The 21,545-nt window shown below is 43.4% G+C and overlaps 1 protein-coding gene across 3 annotated transcripts in view; it reads right to left on the bottom strand.

Moving 5' to 3' along the window:
• The window catches only part of TSHZ3 (teashirt zinc finger homeobox 3), a 158,696-nt gene that overhangs the window by 134,135 nt on the left and 3,016 nt on the right, over positions 1–21,545 (bottom strand). The window lies entirely within an intron of this gene.

The following is a 21,545-nucleotide window of genomic DNA, read 5'->3' as shown; positions in this document are numbered from 1 at the left end:
TATCCAGAGAAAGGGAGACTCTAATTTAGTTAGGAAGCACGTTCCAGAGTCCTGAGGCAACTCTAGAACAGGCCCAGTTTCGAGTCGCCACCAACCAAGCCAGTGGCAACCACAACCGGACCTCCCCAGATGATCTTAACAGGCAGTGGGGATTGGTGAAGGTTTAAATTTAAAAGCATGATAAGAGGTTTTTTTTAAAAGCAGTCACTCAGGCTATTCTCATGGTCATGCAAAACCGAGCTAAGGGAGCCTAGCCCGATTTTTTATGACCGTGAGAACCACCGGGTTCACAGCCGAGCCCGGTCACACGGAAGCAGGTTACCCGCTTCACCAACCCTCCCCCAAGCCCAGGTTAGCGGAGCGAGCACTCTGCTAACCTAGGCTTTCTCATTGTGAGTTGCTGCGGCGTGGCTCCAGGCCGCGGCAATTCACGTGTAGACCCCCGACCAGGAGGCTAAAAAGCAGCCTCCCGGCTTGCGGGTCTCACCGGCATGCCCTGTGCACTCGTGCAGGGCATGCTGGAGCTTCCTAGGGCTGTGCGGCCCCCGATCCTCACATCCCCCCAGAGCAGACTGTCGGCCACCCGGAGCAGACTGTCGGCTTGTGTGTGGGAAGAGCCCACTCTCCCCGCTCACCCTCCCCTGACGGCTCCCACTGATCGTGGGAACTGCCTCACTTGGTATCCAAACAACATCAGTCAGGCAAACCTCCCGGAAGAGTGTTTTCAGAGGACTTTATGAAAGACCCGGAACCCCTTGAAGTGCTCCTTGCTCCATTATCACAGCCATCCTTATAGTGAACCACATCCACCTAGCCTAGCCTAGTTACTAAGATCACCATACTAGGGCCCAACCCTTATAACCCACTTCCGGCATTGAGTCTATCTGGTGGTGGCACCTCAGTGACGGAACTCCCTCTGCTTACCGAAAGCTGCCTCGCACCGAATCAGACCACTGGCCCATCTAGCTGAGCACTGTCCACACTGACTGGCAGCGGCTCTGCAAGGCTCCAGGCGGGAGTCTCTCTCAGCCCTACCTGGGGATGCTGCCAGGGATTGAACCGGGGGCCTTCTGCATGCAAGCAGGCAGATGCTCTCCCACTGAGCAATGGCTCCATCTGTAGTGCTGCTGGATGCCAAACTTGATTATCCTGAGGCACTAGCTAAAAAGGACTCCTTCCCAGGCTTTTAACAAGTTTTTAAGCTGGCTTTTAGCTCGCTCTTGCAGAATTACTGCTCTGGAAACTAATGTTGTTTTATCTATTTTGATGGTTGCTGTACCATTTGCTAGAGGCTGCCGGGGGAAAAAAACATTTTCCTGAAAGGCAAACGTATATATGCTTTAAATAAATAACCTCTCTGAGGTAGGCCAGTATTATTCTTATCTGGGGGTGGCATCCATACTAGCTGGCTGTGCCTATGCACCTTTGAGCGCTTAGTCAGTGAGACAAGTTTATCATGAGTAAGTTACGTCCCATTAAATTCCAAGAGACTTAGAGCCCAGTCTCACGATCAATGAGACCCAGTTTGCAAAGGTAAGCAGGGAGAGCAGGCGGGAGAGCGGGCAGGAGAGCAGGCGGGAGAGCGGGCGGGAGCCCTGTGATGGAGCAGGCGGGGACTGGGGAGTTCGGATGCCACACGGCCCCCGGAAGCTCCAGTATGCCTTGCACAAGTACACAGGGCATACTGGGGAGACCCCCGAGCCGGGAGGCTGCTTTTCAGCCTCCCGCTGGGGGTCTACTCGTGAGGAGCCACAGCGCGGAGCCGCACTGCGGCTACTCACAATTTTTAAAACCAGGTTTGTGTAGCACTCGCTCCACAAACCTGGTTTAAGGGGAGGGTTACTTGGGCGGCTTAACCGCCTGGAGGCCACCGGGTGGTTCCCACGGTCCCACTGAGTGGTTCCCAAAGTTAGGAGAAATCGGGCTAGGCTCCCCTAGCCCGATTTCTCCTGATTGTGGGAATAGCCTCTTAGTCTTGACTAACTTAGTCTGGATGTTGTCCATTATCTCCAGTTTGCAGATGGAGAGTGCAGCGAGAAAGAGAAAGAATAGCTTGCCTAAGGCAACTTGGGGAATTGTTGGGTGAGAAATGAACTGGGGACTACTAATATTTAAATAATAATAATAATAATAATATCCATGGGCAGGATGATCTAAGAAGAATGAGAAGACAGGTATCTGTTCCATGGGGATCCCTATAATATGCAACTATTTCAGTTATTATTATGAATATTTCTACACTGCTTTTCAACAAAAAGGTTCTCAAAACTGTCTATGGGGGGTGGGGGGGGAGAGCCAAAAAGATGGTTCTCTGTCCATCAGAAAAGATGGCTCTCTGTCCAAAGGGCTTGCAATCTAAAAAGAAATGCAAGGCAGATACCAGCAACAATCACTGGAGGGATGCTGTGCTGAGGATGGATAGGGACGGTAGCTCTCCCCCTCCTAAATGTAAGAGAATCTCCACTTCGGAAGGTGATTCTTGTTGTTCAGTTTGTCATACATTCTTTGTCTCCCAGTAGGGGATGAGGACTAGGGAGTTGTGGCAAAGGCTTCATAGGCCATCTCTGCAGCAGCTCTTACTGGTGCTCTCTTGCCTGAGCACTCCCTCAACAGAAGAGACTGGCTTTGCTTACCTTTTTGATGGCTCTGCTAACATAACCCAGATAGCAGCCCTCTGTGACAGTGCCCTGAAAAGACGAGGCAGAATGCGAGTGTTCCGTGAAAGCTTTAAGAGACCCCCTTCTTGGGCTGACTCAGCCACACATTCCACTTGCTGCTAGTGAAGATAGGAGCGCTGAAAGAAGCTGAGTGCTACTGCCGGGAAGATATGCGACAGAAAGTTAGAAGTCCATGTCAAGCCTTTCAGGCAAACAATAAATATTACTTCTGCTCATAATCAGACTTTTCTCCGGCATAGTCTTTGAATGTTGAACCTTTTTCAATTAATTAAAAACTATGCGCGGCAGAGTGCATATTTTATCAGCCCTCCGCTGCTTAAGTGTCGAGAAAAGACCAAGCAGTTTCTCTCTCTCTCTCTCTCTCTCTCTCTCGCTCCCTTTTTTCCAGGCAACCCAGAGCAAGTACTTGCAAGGGTCATATCTTTTTAATTATCTTTTCTCTCTTTGATTAATTATTCCGTCTGACAATAGCGTGTTTCTAATGCTATTCACCTGCCTTTGATGATTGACAACTTTTCTGTCTGATTCAAAGCAAACAGCTGCTGCCATGATTGCCTAGCAACCAGGATGTGATGGATGAGTCCCAAAGATGGATGGCTGCAATAAATCATGTCTCCAGCTATAAAACTGGAAAAAAGAGGGATAAGAATAAAAGGGAACCAAACACACACACACACACACACACACACACACACACACACACACCCAAAACAAAACAAGGTTTCTTCCCATGAGTGCACTCAGCTCCTTAGCAATTACACCTGAAATGGACTTGGTGTCTATTAATAGCAAAGTTTTCTAATCAGGAGGAAGGCAATGATGCCATTTCTATCAAGGTGTGTTTACAATTGTTCCGGCAAATTGGCCCTTGTTCCTCCAATTACCTGCTGCGCGAGGGGAAAGGATGTTAAAAGTTGCTCACCTTCTCTCGACAAGTCGTCATGGAAAAGAACATCACTGGTGCGGCTGGCCTTGAAGGAGAGCTATGCACCTGACTCTTCCACTGGCACCAGCTAAAGTTGCACAACAGGATCTCAACATGTGGCCAGAAACACATGTGCCTTTCAAAGGGCTTTAATTCTCACTTAGGAATCTTCCCCAGTTCCAGTTCACAAATCCTGCTTTTCCTGTTTTAGATATCATCACATCCTCCTTGAGCCAATGTGGGAAACCCCACACCACCAGAAGTGCCCCATGATTAGATTCAGATGCAATCCATATAACTCCAATGATGGGTAACTCCAGCTTTCTGGGTTACCTGGACCCCTCTACTCCTGGCTGACTAATGCCTTGTATTTAAGACCGGTATTCTTGTCAGTTTCAAATAGACAACCCTTGTCAGTTTCAGAAATTTAATTAAAATGGTAGTATGAGCTCTTGCCCGTGGCCTGGTAAACAGCAAAGTCTTAAAAGTCCTTGGAATTAGGTACATGAAATGGAGATGGAAGGGAAACATACAGACAACTCACATATAGGCTTCCAGTTACATGATCATGAACACAGAAGAAGGCAAGATCTCAATTTGCCTAGACAGAGAGAGAGAGAATGAGGCTGCACAGGCCAGGCTAGGTTAGGCTGCACATGAGAACTTCCAGGACAGGACCCAATCCCAGCAGGGCAGTGCTCCTTTATCCCCGGCTACTTGTTTGTGTGTGAGCATGGGCTGCTTCCAGCCCGGCTACACACACAGACAGTCACATGGAGTGCCTATCTCTTTGGGAAATCCCCCAGTGTGTTGTACAGTGCATTATGGGATTCACAGAGATAGGGACGAGTCCCAGCCTCAGATCAGCCCACCCTGCTCCGTGCTGCATGGAGCAGAGCTGATCGTGTGGGAGCATACTGCATGCTCCCACCAACAAAACAATGATCGTCTGTGGGGGAGGTTTGGGAAACCTTCCCCCTGCCCAACCACCTGCCTGGTAGGTTGTGTGAATGATTCCAATGTGTGCTTCTTCCTAGGGATGTACACGAAATGGATTTTGCATTTTGTTTCGAGCTTGAAACAAAATGCAGACAGCCATAATGTTTCGTCAAAACAGCAGTCGCCCAAACAGCAGTTTCGACGGAACAAACCTTGAAAGGTTTTGAGTGTTTTGGCCATAGGAAACAATGGGGAGACTCAAAACACCCCATTGTTCCCCACGGGCAGCTCTTCAGAACACCAAAGTGGGTTGGGTAGTAGAGCATGATGGGTGCTACCTACCAACCAACCCACAAATGAAATGGGCATTAGGCGATTTTTACTACATTTTTAACCTTTCCACAAAATCTCCATAGGATGCTACATTTTTAACAGCCTATGAAAGGATAAGATCCCTACATTTTGTAACACTCTCCATTGGGCTCCCCACCCACTCCTTCCTCCTTCCAGCCAATGCAAGCACAGTTGCCCATGACAACACTTGGTTTGTATGATAACAAGCCAACCAAGAAGCAAGAAGATCACACGCCATTCAGAAGCCAGTGCCAGAAAACCAATCAGCAAGGGAAAAATAGGCCTCCAAAACCATCCACGAAACATTGAATCAAATCGAAATGGGGTTGTTTTGTTCCAAGCTCAAAATAGGCCCTTTATTTAAAGGGAGTTTTGTTTCAAGTTTGAGACACTTGAAGCCACCTGTTTAGAATCGAAACCTTTTGACGTCGACACATTTTGCACATCCCTACTTCTTCCTTCTGCAAGCATGCCTACAGAAATATCTTCAGAAGACAAAACCTGTGCAATGGAAGTTTGGTGCTGCTCCTGCATTCCTTTTTCTTTGCTTTGATGAATTTTTCCCTTTTTCAAGAGCTCTGCATCCAGAGCTGCTGCAGTGGCATCTATTGTCAGGGAGACAGAAACTCAGTAGCACAATTCTCAAAGTTTTAAACTATGACGCCTGCCAATAGTGACCAAAGAGACACATCCGTACACGAAGAAAAATCTAAAAGGTAAGAAGCAATCACTTCCAAATACGTACAGCTCAATGGCAGAACACTTCTGGTCATGGGCAATATAAAAATGCATCTGTAAACCCACCTTCCCACACGGCCATCCTTTGATTTAAAAATCCCGATACAAGCCCATTTAAAACTGCATTTCTGTCTTTCACACATGTACCCAGCAGTGAAAGACAGGATCAAAAGCACTTTAAGTGGCATGTGTGAAATCAGTGTAAGAGTTTAACTAGAAATGACAGCAGCATGACCTGTGTTTTAGGACACAGGTCACTGTCAAAGAGGTTTACAGCAGGACATGGAAGCAAGCCTGTCATGAGAAAAAAGGCAGCTGGGAGACTTTTTTTTTTAAGGGAAAAGCATGGGTAGTGGAAGGACTCATCACTCCTTGTTCAGTCCTCACCCACACATATGCCTCTACAGTATGTTCAGGGTTCTAACACAGGGGTTCTCAAATGTTGTTGGATTAGAACTCCCATCACCCACCAGCCATTATGGCCGCCAGCTATTCAGCCATTGTGGCTGGGGTATGATGGGAATTGTAGTCCAAAAACATTTGGGAACTCAAGGTTGGGAATCCCTGTTCTAGGACAACAGCCATGCCACCATTATTTCTAGTAAAACCCTAAAATACAAGGAATTTGTAGAATGGATACGGTCTGCTAACCATGTGCTAAAATTTCATTGCCATATGTACAAACTTCATAGTGGTTTCAAGGTATAATTTTATAGTGAATGTCTGAACTGTAATTAATGTTGACCATCCCAGAACTTCATCAATGTATGAAAATGTAGATGTGTCAGTGCATGTTGGCAGTCATAAAATCTCAAAGTTTGAAGGGACCTCTGAGATCTTCTGATCTCAGTTTGAAGACACTTCTGAGATAAACTCCCTGCTCAGTGCAGGAATCACCTATATACAATTATGGCAATTCACTTGTGTTTACCTGAAAGGCTTGGCAAAGATGTACCCATATTTCCCTGAATAGAAGATGACCCTGAATTTAAGATGACCCCCTCTAAAAATATGGGTTACCCAAAAGGAAGCATGCCCTGAATTTAAGATGACCCTCCATTTTCTGACATCAGATTTTTTGGGGGGGAAACCTAGTCTTGTATTCAGGTAAATACAGTATTTTTGCCTGCCAGAAAAAACTCACAAAATTCATCCAGGAACATTCACTAGATTTTGGACATTCGATAGGAAGACAGACATATTAAGATAGAGCCAACCTGAATTTTGCACACATAGGTATGTTCCTTGCCATCACTATAATCCAGTCTCTTCTGATTCTTTAAAATGTGTGAACAGCAAATTCCAACATCCTTCTGGCCACATTCTCACATAATAAGAAACCGGAAGTGAAGGGACCTCTGGTCTCATTTCCAATGTCTCTGAATGGGGGCAACCGCAGTTTTGCAGAAAAATGGACCCGCAGTTTCCCTCCCTGGACAGTGATTTGTACCTTCAGTTTGTAGTGAGGTCTACTGCCTGGACCTCCAGTTCTGCGGTGCCAGCATTATGTCCAAACGCTGACACAGCAGTCTGGTTGCTTTGTAACCAGAGTTGAGGAAGGAAGCTCCTCCCTCACTCCAGCTGCTATTGGCTGCCAGGGCTGTCCATCAGTAAAGAAGGAAGCCAGGCAACCAGTTCCCCCTCCTCTCTGCAGTCAGCAAGACTGCAGAGAGGGAGCTCTCCTGAACGTCTGAATTTGGATGGTGGGAGCAGAACCGCCGGTCGATTGGATCCACGGTTCCACAACACGTTACGTACAAACGCGACCTCTATTCTACCTCATATATGATATCATATTTTCAGGCTCTACATTCCAGACCGAAACGAAAAATCCCTACTCACCCAATCTGAGGCTGGTTGAAGCACGTACGGATGTGGGGAGACCGGGGGAAGGGTTTGGATTCCACACCCTTCCACTCTATTGCACATGAGACTCAAGTGTGAGCTGCTATTGGAATTCATATACTAAGTCTGGAGTAATGCTAAAAGAAGTGTCTTCTTTTCAATCTTTTTGATAATTATGGTGTTTTGAACCAACCAATGTACCAAACTGCTGTAGTCTACTGGTTGGAAAGTTCTCTGGCAATGCTGACATTCTTGTGACCTGATGCCTGAGTATCCCCTTATATGAAAAACTAATACATACAACATACATTCACTTGCCCCATGTGGGAGAGTTGGCTGCTTTTATGAGGCAGAATTCATAAGCAGAGCTTTGATGGAAATAGATGTGTCCCATTTTCAGACTGTTCTAGTAATTAATATATTGGACTCAGTATGCGGGGGGGGGGGGGAATCAACTTGGTTTCCACTGTGGAAGTACTTTAATTGTTATAACTCCTGACAGTGAGTGGGTCAGTGTCACGCATAGACATCTTTGTATGGCAAGATAATGTAAGTTGTTAAGATGTGTAATGTTGTTGTTTTAAGGGCAAGCGTACATGTACAGTCATCTCTCACCAACTGCAAGGGTTTCATTCTGGGAAAACCTCGCGGTTGGTGAATTTGTGGTTGGCAAGCAATAGAAAAGCATTGGATACGGGGGTTAGGGGAATCACAGTCGTGAAAAGACCAAAAAATACAGGATAAATGACCAAAAAAATCACAAAAAATCACCCGGAATCCTTTAAAATCACTATTGGTCAGCAAGAGGAGTGAGGGGGGGACACCCAAACCCCTGAAAATCACCTTGAACCCCCAGAAATCATCCCCCAAAATCACCCCCCAAAATCATGCACACCCACATCCCCAATTACAAATGAAATCTCATAAAACCGTGGATACTGGGGTCACTGTTGGCGAGACCTGTCACAATTTCCCACTCACAGATACTCAAAAGCGTGATTGGGGAAACCACGGTTGGCAAGGGATGGATGTACATGTTTGCTCAGGGACTTGACGCATATATTTATTTATTTATTTACATTTTGTATCCCGCTCTTCCTTCAAGGAGCCCAAAGCAGTGTACTACATACTTAAGTCTCTCCTCACAACAACCCTGTGAAGCAGTTAGGCTGAGAGAGAAGTGACTGGCCCAGAGTCACCCAGCTAGTATCATGGCTGAATGGGGATTTGAATTCGGGTCTCCCCGGTCCTAGTCCCGCACTCTAACCACTACACCGCGCTGCATGTAATCAGTACATCTAATGCCGGCCATCCTTTGCCTTGAGTTCAGTCTACACCCAAACCTTGCCTGCCTGCATGGAAGATGGGGGCCTCAGAAACACAAGTATGGGCCATATGATTTGCCTAACTCAAGGGGAGAGATCAGCACAATATTCACTCATACTATCCTGTGCGATCCTTAAACAAGGGGACATCTTTGGAGTTTAGGAGATAAGGTTCTGCCTTCTACCAAGTCACTTCTGGTTCAGCCTTAATCGACCATACCAGAAAAAGATCTCAAGCCGATGTGTGTGTCTTCTCCTTGGACTAGATGTTGCCCAAGCAAGCACAGCCATATACTGTACATAGGAAGCTGCCTTATACCGAGTCAGACCAATGACCCATCAAACTCAGAATTGTCTACAATGACTGGCAGCAGATTCAGGCAGAACTCTTTCCCAGCTCAAACTGGAGAAGCCCGGCGCTTTCTGTATACAAAGCAGATGCTCTACAGCTCCATCCCCTATAGGGAATACCTTACAGCACTCACATGTAGTTACCCAACCAAACGCAAACCAATGTGAGCCCTGCTTAGCAAAGGAGACAATTCATGCTCACTCCTGCAAGACCACTTCTCCATCCCAGTTCTTTGGAGAGTACGATTTCCTTACTTGTTTGAGTCAACTGGACCTTTGTGATCTGCAGGAATGCTGTTGCAGCACATGTTGCTGGCGCAGAGTCCCTGCTTGCAGCATATGGTGGGAAGGAATATGTACACAGACCTGTGCAGAGGAAATGCGTGGCTCAGAGGATCCTGTCACAGGGAAGGGAATCGGACTAGTCAACCTTCTTTCTAGTTCTGGAGAATTTCCAGCCCTACGATGCAATAATATTTTCACACTCCCACAGATTTGATTCCATGCTTTTACACTCAAAATGGTTGAAACCTTAACTTTGCCTACTTTTTGTTTATCCTCCAAGAAAAGGAAAAAAAGAAAACCCTCCATCCTATCATCCTATCAACAGAATTAAACCAAACCGTCCCTCCCATTTAAGAGTGCCCATGTCCTTAAATCTTAAATGTACAAAGAAAAAGTAAATAAACATCCCTTTGACTCATCTGGAAATGTGCACAAGATTGCAGGACAATCTTGTAGCATTTTATCTGTGCAGGCATGCTGGAGATATGATTCTCTTATACCACTGCACCCCCTCAGAATACATGGGTGTGATTGCTTGTTTGAGTGCACCCCATGTCAAAATTTATATTCACGTAGAAAGCTGTCAAATCAGGGGGAAAGATTCAGTTTAGGGAGATGGTGAACCATACAAGCCACCACCCACATGTATAATCTGACAGGGCTGAACCACATGATATGACATACCACAGGAAAATTCAAATGTTAAAAATCAGAATATTTATTTCTCACAAGGTAGTTTTCCTAAACTTTCAGGAGACACAGAACTGAGTAGAGTAGCTAATACAAGAACACTGCTTCCTTAATATTTCCAGCAGGTGGGGTGTACTGGAAACAGAGGGAATTGTTTACCATAAAAAAAGTAGCTGGGAAGAGATTTACTGCAGCTAATTTACAATAACCATTCTAAGCACATTGCAAGAATTTTCCAGATTTTTAAGGATTCACTAATCCAGTGGATAAAGAAGATGGGCTGGGCAGGAAAAACTTCAAACACCAACGCAGTCCCACGACTAATGCCAAAATTGTATTATAACTGGAGATCCCAGCCTGTGAGGGAAGACAACTGGACTGCTTTAAGGATGATCAAGTGAAACTTTGAACACCAGCTTTGCCGTGTAGATGCAGACTGACATTTTCCTTTAGCCGTTCTGCTTCTGTTTTAAACACTCTGGACAACGTAAGGATTATTTGAGAAGGGCTCTTCCTTTTCCACTAAGCCACACTTTAACTACTGTTCAAGGAGTGAAATTTCGCTCACTACATTCAACATCTTTTGCTCTCAAAATTCCTCAGATGTTTCACCCAGGCACGGACCACTGCCTTGGCTCCAAATTTCTCCTTGTCCGAACTGTGAGTGGCAACACACAGGCTTTTCCATGATTAGCCGGTCCCTTGACCACAAGCACTCTTTTCCTTTCATACATACAAACCCCCAAGCCCTCAAAAACAATAGTAAGGCACTCTTATAATGACTGGCTGGTATCTGGTGACAAACAATGAGGGGGGAAATTGGGGGTGAGGGTGGGGGGAGGAAAGAGCAAAACCATCAATCAAAAACAGCGTGCACATCTAGGCCTCCCTTCTGCCCCAGCTCATCCAACTCTCAAGTTACAGCTTTGCACGGTAAGTCTAAATAATATTCAAAATGATAAATGGTACAACCAGCCTGATATCCATCATCAATCTTTTTTTAAGGGACATCCATCTTCAATAATGCACGTTTGAATCATGAGAAACTGAGAGCTCCTAGATTCATTTACACAACCCCCAGTAAGCAAGCTGGGCTCCTCTGAATGATACCTGTCAACCACAGGCCATATGTGTGTGTGTGTGTGTGTGTGTGCGCGCGCGCATGCATTTACACACACACACCCACACACACCTACCTAAAAATGGCAGGGGAAAAGAGGAGAAAGCCTATCTCAACAGGACGATTTAGCAGATAGACAGGGAAGCCAAGAGATCTTGTGAAAAGCAAACCCACTTACTGTTAACATCTCCCCAAAATAACAATACTATACCAAAAGTAGTGTGTGGGGGGGGCGGGGGGGACACAACCCAAACGGTGCTTGTTCAACCCATATCTCCACCCCCACCCGAAACACACACACACACACACCCCTTCCCTGCTGTTTGGCAGGCCCCATTTGATAAATGACACCTGTCATTCTGTCATGAGGGAAGGGTGGGTCAGTGATATATAGCTCTGCTGAAAAGGAAATCGACTCTTTGGCACGGCACAGCTATTCTCCACCAGGATTTCGTTTCTGAACTCTAAAATGAAATCTACGATGTTTCAAGTTGTTCAGTTAGGGCAAACTGACAGGAGGCCCAAGGAGTTCGTTGGGGCTGGTTTTTTTCTTTTTTCTTTCCCCTTTCCTCATTTTTTTTTTTTTATCCTCTCTATGCCCTTCGGATTAGAAAGAAAGAAAGAAATCTGCTTCACTGACTAGAAACTGCCAAAAGAAAAAGAAAAAGAGAGGGGAACACACATCTATCAAAGTCCTCAATAGTTACGATCCATGCTAAAAAAAAAAAAAATTTAAATGTGATCTTTATTTATTATCGGAGAGAGAGAAGGGGGGGGGAGGTGAAGGGGGAAGGAGAGAGAGAAGCAGAGACCACAAGCCAGCCTGACACAAAAAGCAAGATAAAAATTAGCATGTTTGAAGTAATTGTCCCACAGCTTGACACCGGCATAGTAAATTTTAAAGGGGAAAAAATGTGTCAGGCAGGCATGAGATTCTCCCCCCCCTTCCTTCCTCTTCCCTTCCCTGCCCTCCCCCCCTTTCATTAGCTCACTAGCAGGGTGGCACTTCTGAACCTCATTACTGCAAGAGGATTTATGAAGCTGAACCCAATGGCAAAGAAAAGGCATCTGTCAATAATTGTAGGGAGCTGCACTCACAGCTTTGAAATCTCATTAAGTATGCAGTTATCAGGCATAAAGATCAAAAACATTACTCAACTCCGACAGAATCTTATGGAGGAACATTAATTAGCAACAGGCCCACAGTACTCCATATATATATATATATATATATATATATATATATATATATATATATATGCTTTTTTTTAAAAAAGCACCAGACTTCCCCCTCACACCTGCCCAACCCACCAACCAAAAAGAAACACTCCCCCTCCCGCCTGAAAAAAAATAATTCCCAGCATCTGAGACTGATCAAGTACATGAAACGAGAGAGAGAGAGAGAGAGAGAGAGAGAATCAGTTGAGACCGTCTTGGCGGTGAAAAGAGAAAAGGAAGAAGCTGTCAAAGTTGAGAAGGATGTCAGAGCTGGCCCTGATTACAAGGGCCTATAGAGTTCCCAGGCCTTTTTATCATCTCTGCCATCAAAAACAGACTCCGTGTCACAGATGGATGACTGATGGCTGCCAGTCTCGGAGGCTCTGGCCAAGCTTTCGAGAGACCCCTGCTGAGATCTGGCCCTGCAGCTACAGGGTTGACCTAGCAGGAAAAGGAGTTGTAGGCACACAGCCCAGTCCCAGAGATACTTCAAAAACAGCACCCCGTTCCGTTCTGTTCTTTACTGAGAACAATTCACTAAGAGGGTGGCTTGGTTTTGTTTGTTCAGCTTACAGAAGTTAAATCTCCGCACTACCCCTCTCCTCAACAAAGAGCTCATTGCAATATTGAGAAACAGCAATGGAAAGGAAGGGGTGGGGTGAAAAATCTTTTTAATCTCTCCACATCCCCCCCCCTTTAGTCCCATTTTCCCTCTACAGTTCATATCTGAGGCATACTTTGCACAGTTAACCTCTCAGAAAACACAAGGCAGTAAAATATAAATTGAGGAGAAACCGACAAAGTTGCAGATGAGGGTGGATCGTAAAATCAAGTGACCTTTGCAACATTAAGCATGGTGTACAGCTAATTAAGAACGATGGTCTTATTAAACATCTTTCTTTCAGAAACCAGGATCTCTGCGTACATCCTGTCTTATTACCCATATTTGTTTCCACTTCCTGCTCATGAACAACTGTATTTTCAAAGAATAATTCACCACTACTCGTTAGAGAGAGAGAAATGGGAAGTTTTAAAAAATGCATACATAAATATCTTGCATTTCTTTCTGTCTTATGGTGCAATCATCTCCTTCTCTCTTTTTAGTTACATGCCTTCACATATTTTTTATTTCCCAGAATTCCTCACTACGAGGGAAGTTGTGTACCATTTCCATATAATTTATGACTGGAGTTCAACACAAATGTGCAAATCTGTTTGTTTGTTTTTTAAAAAAACATGCAGAATGATATTATTGGGCCTCATACAATGCCAGTAATAGCTGGATGAAATTGGCTGAGATTTTCAAATAAACTTTTCCTATTTCCAAAATTCACTCATTGGAATGAAGGTAATTTAAAATAATTGTCACCTTCACCAAAGAAAGGAAAATGAAATTTCTGTAGAAAAAATGTCATAGGTTTGGAGGTGGCTGTTTTTTTAAGGCTTTGGTGTTGTTACAATAAGGTGTTTATATTTTTTTCATATGCTTATCATATTACTTTTATTATGTGTAGCATCAAAGTGATTATAGCAATTACATCTAACAGAATTAATTATAGAACATCCCATCATCGCTGGATACATAATGCATGCATTAGAGAGGTAAGAAGAAAACATCTAGACTCCTCTAACTAATGTTTGAATCAATTTCCCAAAGCATCAATGCACAACTAAAGGCTAAAATATCAGAAAAGAGAGTTGCTTAAAATGTAAACTTCAGCCACAGGCACAGGTATATTTCTAAAACCAAGATGGTGGTGACCTGCTTAATGCCGCTATATGAACAAAAGTAGTAAAATCTACTGAAGATTTATAAGCACACACAAAATTAAAAACTAGCCAGCCTTCCTAGCAAATGTGTTAGTACATACAGGCAAGAGCACATGGGTGAAAGAGTTACAACTCTTTGTGTATGCAAAATAAATTCACTCAAAGCTTCATTAATATTAATTTAAATTCAGAACCCATTTACATTAAATTGTTCATTAAAAATGGCCTGTTTTATGCAACCTGCATTCCACAAAGAACATATAAGACCCTGAGACAGAGGGACCAGTTTAATGATGGAAATGAAATATCGAAAGTAAATGAACACCAGTCATCTCAAATGCAGAATAAAATTGTTCTTGTCTCTCCACGAACATGTTACATTTGGCCAGAGTTTGGTCCAGTGACTTGTGCAATATGTTACCTCCCTTCAGTATAGGTTTATGCAGCTAACCTTTTGACCTTTCCATGTTCTAGCGCCTTGCTAAAAACAAGTTTTTATTTGAAGGCCAAAGTCAAACAGCAACATCCATCCCGAAAAATATAAGAGAATTGGGTTCTTCTAGAAAGTACTTTCTAATTTTAAAAATCTTAGTATTATTCTAGAGGGTTTCTAGATCTGTTACATTTTCACTGGCTGATACCAAACCAAGGAGTGGGTGGCTACAATCTAGGACGAGGGAGTTCCTCATCTGGTGGAGCCACCCAACACAACAAGCATGGGGAACTTACCTGTATCCTAAACACTTTGCTATGTAAGTGAAGAAAAGAGAACTGCAGTTAATTAGGATGTGGCATGATAGTAAGAAACAATAAATTATTTTTCAAGTTCATTATTTGTGTAAAACCACTTTCTTGCAAAGAATCTAATGAAATGGTATAAGGCTGGCTGGAGACTATCCAATGCCCCTTTGATGAAGTGTTGTTGTTTTAAGAACACATTAAATACTGCTGTTTGCAACTGATGGGATTCTCTACCTCCATTGAACTTAAAACCATCTTTCCTTGGCAAATGTAGGACAGTGAAGAATAATCAAGAAGGGATTGTTTTGTTTTAAGGTACATGGTTATAAAAGCTTTACTGGTCTTATGTTCTGTGTTGCACTTCATAGCTTTATAAAAAGGCACTCTTGTTGGGGGAGAGTGTCACTCCCTTTCTTTGTCCAATTCCTTTTAATCGAGAAGTGTTAAAACAAAAAGACAAAACTAACCAAATGCAGGGTTCCAGTCCTCATGCACTCTCTCTCTCTCTCTCTCTCTCTCTCACACACACAGAGCGACAGATCCTCTGTTTAGTGAGATTCTGAAAATTAATTTAATGACTCTGCAAATGCTGGAAACTAGAATTAATCTGTCTGGATAAAAAAGGGCTTACAGACATTTAAATGCATGTATCGGGACACTTTATCAACCTAACATAAAATTGTCATCTTATCTTATTATATGACTATTTTATGCATGTGTCAAAGAATTTAAAAATGAATGCCTGTCTATTCAGTCTAATTACAACTGCATATTATCTGTCTGGATGTACTAGTCCATATCATTGTTATTAAATACAATATATTGTATTCACCTTTTCAGGATTTTTTGGTAAAATCTCCTAAGAGATAAACCACAATTTAGAGGTGTGACTGCATAGAGGAATGAATTCTAGGCTTGAATACCTGGAATAGGTGGTTCACTGCATAATACTCAACGATTCTGCAAATAAGACAACCTTGTTCTGTTGCTTTATAGTCCACTGTTTCCAGCCCACATATGCCTACTTCCCAGGCTTATGTCGAAGTATTTATTCCTCTTGTTACTGCTGCTGGCATTTTGTTGCTGTGGTCGTGGTTGCTTTTAAAATGCTCCAATCCTGAGAATGTGAGAAATGGTTCTGAATTGTTAATAGCATTTCTGTTGCAGGATTGCCTTCAAAATGGTCAGGAAGACATTGGGTTAAAATATGGATAACTGCACAGCACTGAATAGATGCTTGCAGGGTTTATATGAAAAGCTACAGGACAAGATACTTTTCTCTCTCTTTTTTGAAATGGTGGTAAATAAATTTCCTTTCTTTTTTCTTTTTTATTGCTCCATATGTATACATAAGAGTGTGGCTTACACCCTTCACCATCTCCTATGCACTTTACTCTGAAGATGATCTCGGTCCCTTCTCTCTCTTCATACATTCTCATTCACCCTGATCCTGAAAACAGCCTTGACAAAAATGGAACCAAAAATAATCCTCCTAACTCATCCCCAGCTAGACTGCATTTCCCATAACCCTGTAGCAGTCACAATTCATTCTAATCACTTTACAAAACAATCTTTACTAAAAAGAAGAAGAAGAAGAAGAAGAAGAAAAGGGAAAGGGGAAAACGCAGACTTGTGAGCCAATTTAAGAAATAACTGCTGATACATCAGTTATTGACTATTTTCACTCCAGCTCATCATAGTGCTCAAGGCAAAACTGGGAACAAAATGACAACATCAACCGCACGCAATAAACTGTGGCCCAGGAGAGCACTGAAGGGCTAATTGACAGCTGTCAAACTAATGGGAGCAGTGGCAGCTGATTCTAGAAAATTCTCTTTTCCAACAAGCCATTCAGTAGAATCAGGTCTTTTCTTGTTTCTTCCTCCTCCTCCTCCTCCTCTCCCCACCCCCACCCCACACTTACATTTATGCTCTATTCCTTTCTTTCTTTGTTTGTTTTTACATTGTTCTTCATACTTTTGCAGGAGGGGTGGGCAGAAGCAAAGGACAACCCTAACTAATCATGTTGTCAGCGTGCTGCTAGAAAACAAAAAATATTTGAACAGAGAAATACATGGCAGATTGGGAAGCAAAGCAGAGGCTGAGCCTGCAAGTACCTCTTTGGAAGGTAGTTTATTCCATTCCTGCACACAATGTTTGATGCATAACTACTTGTGGAATATAAACAAGGCACAAGGCAGGCCCTTGTGTTAAGAGAGATGCTCAGCTTCCTGAACTTGTATTCCCAAATCTTGGATTTCAGATCTATGTGCTGCTATTGCTCCACCAGCTATGTGTATGGCATTCTTTCCCTCCAGGGGCTCTAAGAACTTGCAAATTCCAGTTTGATCTGTGATAACCAGAGAGATTCAATCCACTTTAAAAAAAATTTTTTTAAACCCACCCCATCCCTTTCTATTCATACCTCAAAGGGACTTGAAGTCCCTTTCAGGAACAGAGATCACTGTAGGAATTTTAATAAAACGAGGAACACAGTTTTAGAAGAAAGGCATATTTTACAGAACAAATTGTGTAATCCACAACCTACTGAAGTCCAGGACAACATTGCCATTGATGTGTTAGTGGTTCTGCCTGAAGCCTTTGGGAAGCTTTGAACTTGCTGTTTTTTGCAGGCCTCAAATCGCATTGCTCAATTTCACTGTTTGAAGGGGACAGGAGGGAAAATCCTAAGGATGCAAACTTTAAAATCTTTAATTCCTACATACTCCCACCAAAGTCACTGGGACAGTGCCAGAGGGAGCTGCATCTTTTAAAAAGTGTTCCAGGAAAGCTTTATCATTTCCAGCCTCTCTTTTTATGACAAGGAGCACAGAGTGTGACTATTAGGTCCATTACACACACACACACACACACACACACACACACACACTTGGAACTGCAATCACATTTTCTCAGTCCTTTAAAGAGGTCGCTTTTTAAAAAAAATAGCAATACATGAAATCTGCAATTTCAAGTGTGATAATTATGGTTTGCATGAACCAGAGTTGCCTCTATGAATGCAGGATATTCTCAATTTGGTAAACAGAAACAAATGCTGTTCTCCCAAAGACACACACCCCAACTTAAATGTCAAAAGCTGCCATCCAAATAAAGCTCTAGGTATGAAAAATGCACTCCTAGAAACCTGCGTTGCCGTCCCCGCCCGCCAGCTCCTGTATATCCTCAACTCTGTCCATGATACTCAACCCAAGTCCTAAAGTAAACAAACAGACACCATCATTTTTACAGATTCTTGATTCTCCAAGACAGCTTTAGTCTTCTCCCTGGTGGTGTTAACACTTGGGCTAGACAGGAAGAATTTGCGCACCTGTCTGTAACGTCTCCTGCAAGCCCTCTCTGCTGCTGAGAGCTCTTTGTTGTTGTTATTCTACTCCAGACCATTACGAGGGCCCTAATTCCTATGACATGATTATCCAGGTACCAAAGCCCATTTGTCACCTGCAGCAGAAAATTGAGTTAATGCACAACTAAAGGCAACCAGGACTGTGTAATATCAACTTGATTACATCAAACTAGCTCTAAACCTAATTCCGCTAGATGACACTGCGTAGAGCTTGTCATCTCCAATCATTAAAGCTGTCAGGAATCCATCAGGTTTACAGCTAATTAGGTGAACACTAATGAAGCTGGCAAAACAACTTTTCTTTTTTTATGGCTGAGCGGACCTTTCAGTTTGGAGGGGGGATTTTTTTTTTTCCTGGAGTATTCTCAAGGTTGCTGGAGACTAGATTTCCCGAGCGACAAATCAATGGATGGGAGCAAGCATGTGTGTGTGTGTGTGTGCGTGTGTGTGTGTGTGTGTGGCTTCTCCCTCCTACACACAAGCTCCTTATCCTCCCCCCCCCACTTTTGCTCCATCCCTACCAAGTAATACATATGTTGACACCCTCACTTATGCCACAGAAGCGGTCAGGCACCTTATAAGTTGCAACTGGGAAGTCAAGCACAGAAAAGATGTTTTCCCTTTGAGTTTCTGGCACCTCGAAATTATTATTTTTTGAAAACCACACTCACTTATGTATTTATCCTTCTGCACTTATCAACAGCATATTTTATTGCATTCCTCTTAAATAAGCAGCTCTTCATCTGTTCTGGACCCCCCACCCCTTCTATCCATTAGCCAAAGGCATTTTGATAAAGTAAAGGCAAAGCGGGTGTATGAGAAAGAATGAAAGCACTCACTCTGCCAACTTCTGATTGACCATTAAGCTATTGATAAATGTGCCTGTCAGGAGAGAGACAATTAAATCAAATATGAAACAAAGTCGTTTTGACGGGTCATTTTGATAGAACAAACCCATTCTTCCATCTCCTATTAGTCCTGCAATCGGGAGGTTTTGTGTGGGTTTTTTTTTTTAAGGTTAATGAATATTTCTTAACTAAGCAGCCATAGTTCTTAGCATTGCTCTGTTCTTTTCTTTTATGACACCTTTAAAGTACCGCTATTTAAGTTTGCTATTTTAAAAAGTAATTTAAATGCCTTTGGCAAAGATGTTCACTGAGTGCAGCCACCCCAAAACCTAGCAGATATTTCACTTTTGTCCAAGACAATGCATGCTGTAAATGACTTATACAAATTAAACAGAGGAGAAACATCTCTCAGATACAAACTCAATAGGCAGCCTGGCCCCAAACCCTGATCATACGGTCTGGAGACTTTTCTTTCCTGCATACTGCAAGTACATCCAGTTTCAAACTTAACTCAGCCCTGAAGAACAGGCCCTAACTTCCTGAAGATCTGTTCTTGTCATGGAGACATAGCATTGTTTGCAATTCCGCCTTTCCATGTTGATAATTCAGATGGTAAGAATCTGTTCCCCACCCTTGCCAGAAAGGCAAAAGACGTTGGTGATGGCATACGCATGTCCATGTTTATGGCAAAAAGAAACTTTCTCAACTTATCTGCACAAAAACACTGAAGAGCTATGAGTAGCAAACAAAGAGTTTCTCTGGTCACATTTTCAAAGAAGAACGGCAATACATGTGTTTTTGGAAAACAAAGAATGGCTATGGAGATGGGTATGTGGACATCACGCATGTTACTAATTTCTAGGAAAATCAAACTTGTCGCATGCAGAAATTGCTTTTTTTTTTTAAAGACTGAAAAATTCCTTAAAAGATACTGTTGATCTGCACAGCTTCCTCCACATGCTGACAAGAACTGCTACAAGTGCTGATTCAATATTAGGACAATCTCCTGAGAGTCAAAAGGTACTTAGGTGTGCATCACAGATGGCTTCTTCCTAAAGATTACAGGATGGGGAGTCCACCCCACATTTACACATCCATGGAATATCCCCCCCACACACACACACACAGAGTGTGGAGTAGGTCCTTTCTCTATATTGTGCAAGAAGATCAAGTTCATGAAATGATCTATCCATGCCACCCCACCTAAAGAAGACCAGAAGGCTCTGAAAGTTACACGGCCAGAGTTGATAGGCCACGTGTGTGACGTCATACAGAGTCTGGCGTTACCATGGAAAGTGATTTATTGAGGTTTATTGGGAATGAATAGATCAAAGGCAACCGGATGACGGGCAATCAATCAGCCATCAAATCAAGGATGGCAAGAGGCCAAGGAAAGTCGGCTCCAGACCACTTACACACACACACCCGTAGGACAAGATGGCTACAAAATAAAATTTTAAAAAAAATTAAAAGGAGTGGTGTGGCGGGGAGCAGGAAAGGATAAGTGTTTGTTTTACAAACCTGGCCTTTATGTTCTCACATTTAAGGGGACTTAAGATCCCTGGCATTAAATGAAAAAATCCAAACTTTTAAAAAAGAAAAGTAGATTTTTTTAAAAAAGAGCTCTGGAAAGTGTAAGAATAAATGTAAAGACATCTCCTTGACAGTCATCTGACAATATCCAGAGCCCCCTTTCCTCTGTTTTCCTGTGCAGCTTAGCCTTATAAATGAGAAATCAATAGGATTAAAAGGAAGTGCAGAAGGAAGCAGCCAGCTAGGTGGAAGGGGCTGTCTGGGGGCAATCCCCCCTCCTGCTCAGTGCCACCCCAAAGGGAGAAGGCAAGAAAGAAAGTTGGGTGAAGGAATCTTCTCTGTAGCACAATAAGATCCTACGTGTGGTCTTGCCCCTGCGTGCAAAACCGCCACCTCCACTGACATGAGACGCAATAAATAAATAAATTGCAACCCTTATTTGAGTGACCACCTTGTATGGAAAAGCTGGGCAGATCAGAGGAGGCTGGGATGGGTGGATTGTCACTGGTGTGGCGGGCTTGCCTTCTTCCAAACACCAGCCTCCCTATAACTCACCCAGATGATGTACAGCTTCACAGCAAGTGCCCCAACCCCAATGGGAAGAGGGGTGCCAGAAGGTGGCCACCAAAAGTAAGGCAAAGAACTAAGCCCGGCCGCCGCCACCACCATCACTACCATCCCTCTCTGTCCTCCCAACCCCACCCTACTTCCTAGATCTTTTTGCAAGGGAGAGGGAGAGCGGGGGTAAAGGCAGGCTCTGCCTGATCCGGAGTTGATGACACTGCGCCCGACATCACCACCATTTCATACAACATCCAGGC

The sequence above is a fragment of the Hemicordylus capensis genome, chromosome 9 (genome assembly GCF_027244095.1).
Source record: "Hemicordylus capensis ecotype Gifberg chromosome 9, rHemCap1.1.pri, whole genome shotgun sequence".
NCBI lineage: Eukaryota > Metazoa > Chordata > Lepidosauria > Squamata > Cordylidae > Hemicordylus > Hemicordylus capensis.
Note: the sequence above shows the minus strand (reverse complement) of the source record. Positions and strands in the feature narration are given on the sequence as shown.